The sequence below is a fragment of the Balaenoptera borealis genome, assembly GCF_965194805.1.
Source record: "Balaenoptera borealis genome assembly, chromosome: 16".
NCBI classification, from domain to species: Eukaryota; Metazoa; Chordata; class Mammalia; order Artiodactyla; family Balaenopteridae; genus Balaenoptera; species Balaenoptera borealis.
This window is the reverse complement of record NC_138872.1, coordinates 33,371,797-33,384,505: the sequence shown is the minus strand read 5'-3', so window position 1 is coordinate 33,384,505 and position 12,709 is coordinate 33,371,797. Positions and strand designations below refer to the sequence as shown.

The window sequence follows — 12,709 nt, the reverse complement described above, 5'->3', positions numbered from 1 at the left end:
GTTTGTTGAGCTCTGGCATGACTAGGTGGTTAGCCTTTCTAAGCTCTGAAACAGTGTAATTAAATTATTTGGTTATCTGCAGCCAAGAAAAGTGTTTAGAGGAAGCCACGGCTCTTGCCCATTGAGAGTCTGAGTCTTGTTCACTAAACATGCTCATCGTGTGTATTGTTCATGTTGTTATAGAATAGATGCAGATCATCCAGCAAGGAGCATCTCAGAAGAAAAAAAAGAAATTGCTTTTTCCTAATAGCATGTACTATTCTAAAAATGGCCAGTGTGATTACCAACAACTACAGTTCTGATTCCTTTTTCTTAAAACAATTGCTTTTAAAGAATAAAAGCATTTCCTACTATGATCCGTCTGACTTACATGAATGATGCTCTCAGTGATGCCGCATTCATTGGCTTTCAGCTGATTGTGACACATGGTCTTTGTAAGAAAACATGCCTGGATTGGCACGTCACTGAACGTGTCCTTGCAAACAGTTGTCACTCAACATGCAACCAGTCAAGTTTGGTCAAAGAGAACACAATATATGCACAGACTAGATTCAATAGTGGCTGGTCTCCACTGGTCACTGTTGTTAGAACCATCTCCTACTTGAAACTCAACCAGTTTTCAAGTCCCATCTCATTCCATTCAGTGTGGGGGTCTGCACTGCCAAGGCCCTGTGCACCCATATAGCTGCCCCTGGAGTTGACTTGTGGACTTTTGCACCAGGTTAACTCAGAGTTAACCTTTACTTGTTATGTTTTCTCATTCATGTAATTTACTTCATCTTTGAGTACTGATGATTTAATTCAGTGGTTTGAAAATTTAGTGTGCACCAGAATCCCCTGGGGGGCTTATTAAAACACAGATTGCTGGGCTCCACTGAGTTTCTAAGTATTAAGTCTGCGATGGGGCAGGAAATTTGCATTTCTAAGTTTCCAGGTGACACTAGTGCTGCTGGACCGGGACCCACTCCTTGAGAAACACTTCTGTGTATACACACACATCAAGAGTGTCTTGTTTATAAACTGGATATCCACCTTTGGAGCAGATGAGTGGGTAATTCTGTGACTACTAGACATCCAGTCACCAGGAGAGCTATGTGAAATAGGACTTTAATGAGTGGCCATCAAAAAGTAAAGACAAAATCATTATGTAATGTCCATCTTACTTCTCCATTGGATTAGGGTACTTGGAAATATACAGTGGTGCCAGTTAGAAGATTTTTTAGCATAGAGGTACATTAAAATTGTATGAAGTTTTATTGAGTTGTAATTGACATATAACATTGTGTGAATTTAAGGTGTTCAGTGTGTTGATTTGATGCAGTTATATATTGCAGAATTTTTACCACCATAGCATTAGCTAACACCTCCACCTGTGACATACCATTTGGGTTGGGGGCGAGAACATTAAAAATGTACTCTCTTAGCAACTTTCAAGTATATAATTGTGGTTAATTATAATCACTATGCTCTACATTAAATTGCTGGAACGTATTCATCTTATAACTGAAAGTTTGTGCCTTGTGACCAGTATCTCCCCATTTCCCCCACCCCCCAGCCCCTGGCAATCACCATTTTACTTTGTTTCTATGAGTTTGATTTTTTCAGATTCCACATGTAAGTGACATCATACAGTATTTGTCTTTGGCTTATTTCACTTAGCATAATGCCCTCAAAGTCTATCCATGTTGTCACAAGTGGCAGGATTTCCCTCTTTCTTATGGCTGAATAATATTCCAATGTATATATATGCCACATCTTTATCCATTCATCTGTTGGTGGACACTTAGGTTGTTTCCATATCTTGTCTATTGTGAATAATGCTGCAATGAACACGGGAGTGCAAATATCTCTTCAAGATACTGATTTCATTTTCTTTGGATATATATTCACATACAAAAAGTCTACGTTTTTACACTCCCCCTACATTTTGTATTTTTGATGTTTTGTCTTTTTCATGGTGTGTGTCCATTAATAAATTATTGTAGTTATACTTATTTTTAATACTTTTGTCTTTATGAGTGACTTACCCACCACTATTACAATATTAGCGTATTCTGAATTTAACTATATATTTTACCTTTGTCAGTGACTTTTATACTTTCATATGTTCTCATGTTACTAAATAGCTTATTAGTAGCTTTCATTTCAGCTTGAAAAACTCCCTTTAGCATTTCTTGTAAGGCTGATCTAGTGGTGATAAACTTCAGCTTTTGTTTGTCTGGAAAATTCTGTCCTTCAATTCTGAAGGACAACTTTGCTGCATATAGTATTCTTGGTTGGCAGTTTTTTCTTTCAGCACTTTGAATATATCATCCCACTTGTTTCTGGCCTGTAAAGTTTCTGCTGAAAAATCTACTTGTAGTCTTATGGGGGTTCTCTTGTAGGTAACAAGTTGCTTTTCTCTTGTTGATTTTAAGTCTCTCTCCTTGCCTTTAACTTTTGACAATTTAATCATAATGTGTGTCAGTATAGGTTCATCTTATTTGGTACTCTTTGAGTTTCCTTTATCTGGATGTCTGTTTTTTTTTTCTCCAAGTTAGGGAACTTTTCAGCCATTATTTATTTGAATAAGCTTTCTGCTCCTTTCTCTCTCTCTTCTCCTGGGACCTCTATAATGTGTATATTGGTCCACTTGATGGTGTCTCAGGTCTCCTGAGCTATGTTCACTCTTTTTCATTCTTTTTTTCTTGTTGTTGCTCTGACTGGATGAAATCCACTGGCCTGTCTTTGAGTTCATTGCTCCTTTCTTCTGTTTGATCGAGCCTGCTATGAACCCCTCTGTCGAATTTTTCAGTTTAGTTATTGTATTATTCAATATTCAATTATTCTGTTTGGTACTTTTATTTTCTATCTGTTTTGAAGTTCTCACTTTATTTATGAATTGCTCTCCTGACCTTGGTGGGCATCTTTATGACCATTATTTTGAACTCTATCAGGTAAATCACTTATCTCTTTCATTAAGATCTGTTTCTGGAGATTTTGCTTGTTCTTTTGTTTAGAACATATTCCTCTGTTTATTTTCCTTCACTCTCAGTCTTGGTGCCTGCACATTAGGTACAATAGCCACCTCTCACAGTCTTGACAGAATGGTCTCATATAGGAGATAAACCTCATCGATTAGCCCAGTCTGAGCTCTTGGTTGTCTCTCAAGACTTTCTGATCTCCAAGCTGCTTGAAGAGCAACTGATAAGCTCTTAATTACCCCTGACTTTGTTCTTAGTGGCTCCCAGTAATTGAGGGTGTGCCAAGACCCATCAATATCCCAAAGGGGAGGATTGCTGTCACACCTAGATGCAGGCTGATTAGAAGTGGATCCTCAGGCAGCAGCTGGGAAAGTATGTAGTTATGCCCTTTCCAGGGAGAAACTGGGAGGTGAGCAATTTTGCCTGCTCCCTCTACACTGAACCCAGATGTATAGCTGCAGGGGGTGCTCCTGCACCCATATAAAAACTTCTTTGCTAAAGTCCTGTGGGACTCGTGAATGCAGTTCTCATTGGCTATTAGATTTGGGGTTCTATTCCTTGGGTGGCAGCTGGGGTGCCAGACATGTGTACAAGCTCCTTCCGGAGAGGTTGGCAATCGGATAATGTTGGGGCAAACCAGAGGTGGAAAGTAGGGAAAGTGCTCATAGACTCCCGTGGCCCTGGATCACAGCCAGTCCCTAAATGTGTGCTAAATTAGAAGCCTAGCGCTCAAGCAGCACCTTGTAAAGTGTGTAGTCACACCCTCAGGGAAAGGCTGGGAGATGGGTGTTGTTCTCTGCTACTTCTGCACTGAGCCCCGGGGGGTGGCCACAGCAGCAAGTGTTTGGTTGCCATTAAGAACTGCTACTTTGTTTGCTACAGTCCTGTGGGTCTCACGGACCTAAACCGCCTTGGCTTTCAGAGCTAGGTCTTTAGGAGGCCCGTTCGTTCCTTGAGTGGGACTCTTAAATGTTGGGGTGCTATGTTGTGGTCCAAACCCTGTGCTCCTCAGGGAGAGGCTGGGAGTTGGGGTTGGCATTTCCCTCTCAACTGTACAGTGCCGTGCCAAGGATGAAGTGGAGAGTGTCTCAGCCTCTCTTACTGGATTTGATGTGGCTTTTCTCATCTGTCTGATGTGTAGGAATCACTCAGCTAGTTTCTGGATTTCTCTCAGAGGGGATTGCTCTGTGTGTAGCTGTACATTTGGTGTATCCAAATGAGGGATGAGGGAGTTTAGGACCCTTCTATGTTGCCATCTTGGTCCCCTCTCTCATATGAAGCAGATCTTTTTTTTTTTTTGGCCGCGCTGCACGGCTTGCGGTATCTTAATTCCCTGACCAGGGATCGAACCCAGGCCCCCTGCAGTGGAAGCTAGGAGCCCTAACCACTGGACCGCCAGGGAATTTCCTCATATGAACCAGATCTTAATGGGTAATCATTCATTTATTGGTTGTATATGGAAAAGCCAAAAATATATTCTTTTTTAATATGTATAAACTTTTGAAGAAAAAGTAGGGCATGTGCATTTTGTTTTAAAGCATTTGTTGTTGGAGATTGTCATGCTGAGTGAAATAAATCAGAGAAAGACAAATATCATATGATATTGCTTGTATGTGGAATCTAAGAAAATGGTACAGGTGAACTTGTTTGCAGGACAAGAGAGAGAGTCACAGACATAGGGGGCCAACTCATGGTTGCCAGGGGGGAAAAGGGCAAGGGGGAGTGAATTGGGAGATTGAGACGGACATATGCACACTACTATATATAAGGTGGATGACTAATAGGAACCTACTCTGTGGCACAGGGAACTCTACTCAGTGCTGTGTGGTGACCTATATGGGAAAAGAATCTAAAAAAGAGTGGCTTATATGTATATGTGTGACTGGTTCACTTTGCTGTGCAGCAGAAACTGGCACAACATTGTAAATCAACTATACTCCAATAAAAATTAATTTAAAAAAATAAAGCATTGATTGTAAATATTACAATAGCAATAGTAAATACTAAGAAGCGTGTCCTAAAAATCTGATTATTAAAATTCATGTTGTTCTAAATGGTCCTGATTTTGGACTCTATTTAACTAGTGCTAGAAAGGATCCAATTACATCTGATATCTTTACTAGAAATAGAATGTTGCCTCTGGGCTAATATTAATTTTTGTAAAATAAATTACAGATTTTTCTTGGCCTTATGTAATACAGGTCAGATGGCAAGAAATGTGAGTACCTGAAGAGCAACTGATAAGCTGTTAATTACCCCCATTAACATTTATTAGGCACCCACTGTTTTTTGACCCTTTCTGAGGAAGTGCAAAATCTTTGAAGCATAGGAAATTAATGTGATGTACTCCCCCCCTCCTTTTATTTTTGCCTCTTACAGTTCATTAGTAACCTGGGCTTCTGGCATTTAAATGAGATATTAAAACAGGACTGAAAAGATTTAGACATTTCATTTTCACATTGCCAGAAAGTTAACAAGGTACTAAAGAAAACTTGTTTCAAAATGTGGGTGGCCTCAATATGTTGTATGTTGTTATCATTCTAAACCAGCACACTTGGAAAAAGAGGAAAAAGAGAAATTAATCCAGAGAGTGGAGGAAGTGAGAGTGAAAAGTTGTTTGCCTTCTGGGAGTACTTTCCACAAACAAGTAAGTGTAAGTAAGGTGGCCTCTCACAGTTCTTTTCCATCACCTGTGAGTGACACAAAGTAGCTGTAAGGCGACAGACTCAAGGAATAGAGGAGACAAAAATAAAAAAGAATATGCCTGCTTTAAACCAAGTGTCAGCAAGCCACAGCCCACAGTCCCAATCTGGTGCACCGCCAGTTTTTTTGTATGGCCTCAAGCTAAAAACTGGTTTTTCCGGTTTTAAATGTTGGGGTGGAGGCAAAAGAAGAATAATTTTGTGATATGTGAAAATTACATGAAATTCAAATTGCAGTGCCCATAAATGAAGTTTTTTTGGAACATGGCTAGGCTAATTTGTTCAAGTATTGTCTGTCCATGGCTGCTTTCTGCTATAGCCAAGCTGAATAGTTGTGACAGAGACCATATGGCCTTTGAAGCCTAAACTATGTTCCATCTGGCCCTCTAAGGAAAAGTGTGGTGATCACAGATTTAAGTGAAGCGATGAATGGAACAGGAGGGCAGCATTTCGGAGCGTGGTGGGAACGAACAGAGCAGTGGCGCTGGGGCCCCAGGCACAGTCAGGGGTCAGTTCCAGAGGGGATGGCTTTGTCCCAATGGCTGGGGACCCAAGAGCACTGGGATGCTATTATCAGTGAGAGAACTGCAAACTCTCCAAGAATATGGAGATACAGGATTAATCTCATTTGGAGAAAAGGGTATGGCTCGACTAAGGTAAATGCAAAAACACAAGATTCTACTGGATGCTTTAGTACTTGATAGTGAAACTGGAAATGGCAGAACTTGGTTTCCCTAACATTACTGGAATTGATACAGCTTTCCAGAAATATTATAGAGAAAGAAGTTTTATTAAGTTGAAGGTAGAAGACTTTTTGAATCTTTCTGCAAAGCTGCCTCGATTTCATACTAGTATTGCCAAAGGGACTATTGATGCCATAAGCCTTAATCCTAACAATGCAATTGAGGAGGTGAAGCATTATGTGAAATCTCTTTCCAGAATGTTGAAAAGTGAAAGACTTTTTTCTAATAACCTAATATAATTTAACCAAGGAATCATTGCTAAATGAATTCAGTGAAGGATTTGAACTTCTCAAAGAGCTACCAACACCCAAGTTCAGCTTTGGAGGCAGATCTGGAAACAATGTTGCATCACTGGTTTTCCAAAAAATGTGAAACTTTTTATTGGACAAATTCAGTTAGCTTTTTTAAAGAAACTCCACAACAAAGTAAACCTGACACAGAAAATCCAAGGGTAAATAAATGCTTAGTAATCACACAGGATGCACACATTGTATAGATAGAATAGGTTAGTAAAAAAAAAAAAAAAAAATCATGAGCATGTAAGTGGTTGGGTTTTAGAGGTAAACCAAGAATAATTAAAATTTTTCTTTTGTATTTAAAATGTAAATATTTTTCTTTCTTTTTTTTTTTTTTTTTTTTTAGTGTGTATTTTCTTTTTTTTTTTTTAATATCACTTTTTTTTCCTTTATTTTATTTTATTTATTTATTTATTTATTTATGGCTGTGTTGGGTCTTCGTTTCCGTGCGAGGACTTTCTCTAGTTGCGGCAAGTGGGGGCCACTCTTCATCACGGTGCGCGGGCCTCTCACTATCGCGGCCTCTCTTGTTGCGGAGCACAGGCTCCAGACGCGCAGGCTCAGTAATTGTGGCTCACGGGCCTAGTTGCTCCGTGGCATGTGGGATCCTCCCAGACCAGGGCTCGAACCCGTGTCCCCTGCATTGGCAGGCAGACTCTCAACCACTGCGCCACCAGGGAAGCCCCAATATTTTTCTTTCTGATTAAAAAAAAAAAATTCCTGTAACTGCTGAAACAGTTAAAAACTTTAAAGCAGTAAGTGAATTTACAGGAAAAAAAAAGATGTAAAGTGAAATCCAAAGCTCTTTCTCAGTCCTCTAAACCTATTGGCAGCATTTGACCCCTCTCCGTGTGACAGTTTTCCTCTCCTGGTTCCCTGCTTCCTTTTTAGCCTTTTTTCCTCCATCTCTGTTGCTGGTTCCTCTTCATCTCTGAGATGAATGTTTAGGAAAATATCAGTGTGCCCCGGGGCTCAGCAACTGCACCTCTTCCCTTTTTTTGTCTATACTTGCTGCCTGCGTGTAGGATGTTCAAGGGATTTGGGAACTGATAAAAGAAAAAGATAGAACCATGAGGTGGCAGGAGCGCATACCTACTTTTATTGGGTGGTGATGATGCTCTGACAGGTTTGCAAGGGCGGGGAGGGAGGGATGTTCCTCATAGGAGGAATCTGTCCAGAAGCTGCACCAAGGGCGTTGCTACTCACGGGGAGGAGGGCAAGAGAACTCCCAGGGAGAGGGGAGTCGGGGTGGTGCCTTTGGTGTCTAGGTAATGCCGCTCAGCGGCACGGCAGGGAGTCGCTGAGTCAGAGAGGTCCAAGGGGCAGGGGTCTCACAGCTTATAAGGATTGAGGTCTGTCTTGTAGTCACATGGCTCTATCTTATCAATGGCCAGCAGATGCTAAGTATAGTTTGGCAGAGGTATGCAAAGCAGATGGGCCCTGAATGTCCAAAAATGTGCTCCTTTGGGCTATGTTAAAATGAATGGATGTATAAATTTTGAGTCTGGCACTGACAGGCTTTTGAGCTAACGGTTCTCAGCCTACAGTGAAGAAATAAACAACTTTGGGGCAGATATACAGAGGCCATCTTTGGCTCATTTATATAACACTAGGTGATCTCACCCCATTTTGAGGCTTTATACACCATCTGTGTGATGGTGACTCCCACACTCTGTCTTTAGCCGCCCTCTTCCTTGAGCTCCAGGCCCATACACACTACTCAACACTTCCACTGGGTGTCTAGTCACATCTCAAACTTAACAAATCCCAACCTGAGTTCCACATACCTCCCCTCTAAGCCAGTCCCTCCTGCAACCATCCCCACCTCCCTTCTTCCCAGTTGCTCAGGACTGAAACCTTGAAATCATCCTTGATGCCTCTCTTTCCTTCCTGCCACACCAAATCCATTGGCCCTCCCTGTCATCTGCCTCCAAACCAGATCCTGAGTGTGACTACTTTTCCCCACCCCCAGTGCCACCACCCTGGTCCAAGCCATCACAATGACCCGCCAGGATGTTTTGCAGTGGCCTCCTTGCTGGTTTCTGTGTTTCTGCCCTCACTTCCCCTACAGCCTTCTCTCAACCTAGCAGCCACAGTGTTGTTATCATGTAAAGCAAATCATGTCAGTCCTCCAGAGAACTCTCCAATAGCTAAAGCAAAAGTCCTTACCAGGACCTACAAAGCCCTGCATGATCTGGACCCTTCCACCTCTCTACCATCATCCCCTATGACTGTCCCCTATGCTGCCTGCTTGTTCTTCTTCAAATGTGCCAACCACATTCCTGTCTCAGGACCTTTGCACCTGCTGTTCCCTCCGCCTGAAGTGTCCTTCCCCAGGTGTCCACGTGGCTCATCCCGCTTCCTTTTGGTCTTTACTTTCTCATTGAGGCCTGTTATGTGTCCAAGTGACTAGCTCCTGAGCTAAAAATAGTAATTGTTGCATTTAGTTAATTATTTAGTACCTGAGATCTCCCAATTATACTATATGTTACAATGGTATGTTGTGTATTTTCATTTTGTAAGGATAGGACACTTTCTCCCCTCCTGTCCCATCACTCGATAAAATATTAGAGACTGTGACAATTAAATACTCAAGTAAGAAAAAAAACTGCAAAGTAACTATAGATGGCTGCATCTGCAGAAGGATTTGGGAGGAGGGGGGCAGAAGCCATTTGTTTCTCATTGTATCAGGTACATAGGGTGCCCTAACAAAGTACCACACCTGGGTGACTTAAAACAGAAATTTATTTCACAATTCTAGAGGCCAGAAGTTCCAAATCAAGGTGTCAGCAGGGCCACCCTCCCCCTGACAGTTCTAGGGGGGAATCCTTCCTAGCCTCTTCCAGCTTCTGGTGACCCCAGGCGTTTCTTGGCTGGTGGCAGCATAACTCCAGTCTCTGCCACTGTCTTCACATGGACTTCTTCCCTCTATGTCTGTCTTCACATGGCATTCTTCTCTGTATGTGTCTGTATCTAAATTTCCCTCTTCATGTTGGATATGGGCCCACCCTAATGACCCCATCGTAACTATCATAGATCGCATCTGCAGAAGCTCTATTTCCAAATAAGGTCACATTCACAGGTGCCAGGGGTTAGGACTTCAACATATCATTTTGAGGCACACAATTCAACTCATAACACTCACTCAATGTTTTGCCATCAACATATATTATTTTGATTAAAGGGGGAAAAAACAGTGACCCGGTTAGTCCTTGACTCCTCAAAGAAATGGTGGCACCCAGAGGTCCTAACTGCACTCTGCTGGGCACCACGGCTCAGGTGGGATTCTCTTGGATGTCTCCTGCAACCTTGATAGGTCATTCGTGCCTGCACATTCCCCTGCCCTGAAGTGTCAGCAAACTAAGATGAAAAGCTGTGCTAGAGCACAGGGCCTCACCAGGCAGTGGGCCAGGAGGAAGCTGTGTGAACCATTTCCAAGCCTGGGGCACCATGCAGAGCTGTGCTCCATCTGCCAGCAGCTTCTCCTCATGAGCAGTGCCCACCGTGTGTGTGTGTGTGTGTGTGTGTGTGTGTGTGTGTGTGTGTGTGTGTGTGACTTGCCAGGCTGGCATTTGATGCATTGCAGTGTTTCTTTCATCCAGTAAGTAAATCCCTATTCATTTTGGGCCCCTTGAATTCTCTTTATTTAGGAAATGATTTTGTTTTCTACTGGACTGCAGTAGAGAAGGGGAGAGACATATTGCATTGCATGTATTGCAACGTGTTAAGCATTTCCCAGTATCTTCTGTCAAGACACAGTAACACAAGAGGTTATAACTACAATGTATTACAACGTGTGGTTACATTATTTACCATAAGACGAGTTTGAGCTTGCCATTGAATGGTTTCTTAGGTCGGGCTTTCCCAGAAGCAATCCCTGAGATGAGAAGTTGAGGACAATCGGTTTATCTGAGAGGTGATCCCAGGAAACACCAGTAGGGTCACCAGTAGGAACAGGACAGGGAGGTAAAGAGAGCCCATAAAGGGTGCACTAGAGAGCAGGCCACCTGTGGCACCTGGGGCTCAATCCCCCGGGGAGTTCTAGGAGGCGTAGAATATGCAGCTCAGAGTTAATCCACCTGAGGGGTGCGGGAGCTGGCCTGTTTGTTATGGCTTGAATTTTGCCCCCAGAAAAAGATATGTTGAAGTTCCAACCCCTAGTTCCTCCAAATGTGACCTTATTTGGAAATAGGATTGATGCAGAGGTAATTACTCATACTGGAGTAGGGTGGGCCCTTAATCCAACATGACTGGTATCTTTATAAAAAGAACATTGTGTGAAGAGGAGAGGGTCATAGAAAGAAGACGGTCATGAGAAGATGGAGGCAGAGACTGGAATGATGCTGCCACAAGCCAAGGAACTCCTGGGGCCACCAGAAGCTGGAAGAGGCAGGAAGGACATTCTTCTACTGACTTTGGAGGGAGTGTAGCCCTGCCAACACCTTAATTTTGAACTTCTGGCCTCCAGAACTGTGAGAGAGTAAATTTCTGTTGTTTTAAACTACCCAGTTTGTGGTACTTTGTTACGGCAGCCCCCAGAAACCGGAACGACATTTGCATCCTAACTCCTTGTCCCACGAGGACTGCCTCCAGCAGCCATGACCCCCAGCACTTCCCACTCGCCTCTGCGAGCAGCCCATCGTGATCCCATGGCCGGAAAAAATACCTAGAGAGACAATAAGCAGCCTTTTAGAAGTGTATGTGTGCCCAGATTTAGAATAATTTTCTGTCAGATTCGTCACACTGATTCATCACACTGGCTTGCTCTCCATATGATAAACTGACACTCTCCTGGAGAAGTATGTCACCAAGAGTTAACCTGACAAGAATCTGGCTAAATTATCACAGGCAAGTCTTAACTTAGTTTAGAGGAGGAGAACCAGGCCTTCCAGATGAATAAAAGTCATGGGTGATGCCCGCAGGACAACTCTTTACCTGAACTGCCAAAACAGGAGTAAGCAACCAAGTAGAAGCCACCATCTGTGAGGAATGAAATGCCAAGTAAAAGAAGGGAGAAGGGCTATTGTCCGTTGGTCTTGCTGTGAGAAGCTGCAGCCATAAAAATGGTAGCAGCCACCGTTTCCTGCACCATTGCCTTACACCGGGCACTACTCCGAGTGTTTTGCTTAAATTCAGTCATCCTCACAACAACCCAATGGAACAGATATCCTTGTTTTACTGATGAATCTGAGGCCCAGAGGGGGAAAGTAACTTGCCCAAAGTCACACAGTTACTTAGAGTCAGAGCACTGTCTTCTTATAGAGCAGATATGAGACAGGCCCTGAAGGTCCAAGGATCTGTCTGGCCTACCCCAGATGTTGTGATTCCCAGTCTGGAGTTCTTCCCACTATCCAGGCTGTCTCCTCAGCCCTGAAAAATGACCCTTGGCCAACTATTCCCAGAGCTCTCCAGATAATCGGATTTTTAAAGTAATGTCTTATAATAATTTTTGAAACAGGTTCTTCAAGCCTATTTAATCTTTCTCCAGCCTGGGGGAGCAATCTCTTTTCCTGATCTCTTTCTCTTTATATCCTCCACATTCTTTTTTTTTTAATTTAGTTTTTTGGCTGTGTTGGGTCTTTGTTGCTATGCGCAGGCTTTCTCTAGTTGCCGTGAGTGGGGGCTACTCTTCATTGCGGTGTGCAGGCTTCTCATTTTGGTGGCTTCTCTTGTTGTGGAGCACGGGCTCTAGGCGCGCGAGCTCAGTAGTTGTGGCTCATGGGCTTAGTTGCTCCGCGGCATGTGGGATCTTCCTGGGCCAGGGTTTGAACCTGTGTCCCCTGCCTTGGCAGGCAGATTCTTAACCACTGTGCCACCAGGGAAGCCCTCTCCACATTCTTTTATTTCAGATGTTTGCTCTTTTCCTTTTTTTTTTTTTTCATTTCTGTATCCAAACATCAACAAACCAACAAATCTTAGTGCTGTATTTTAGAATTCACTTTGAAGAATGGATCTAAAAGTCACACTCCTCCCTATTAGCCCAAAGGAAGCTGAGAACATGACAC

At 42.8% G+C, this 12,709-nt stretch overlaps 1 pseudogene across 1 annotated transcript; it reads left to right on the top strand.

The window, feature by feature from the left end:
• The first annotated feature begins 5,115 nt into the window (after positions 1 to 5,115).
• On the top strand, positions 5,116 to 7,033 carry LOC309613268 (EEF1A lysine methyltransferase 2 pseudogene; annotated as a pseudogene). Its single transcript has one exon. The product of its transcript is annotated as an EEF1A lysine methyltransferase 2 pseudogene (transcript).
• Positions 7,034 to 12,709: the final 5,676 nt, after the last annotated feature.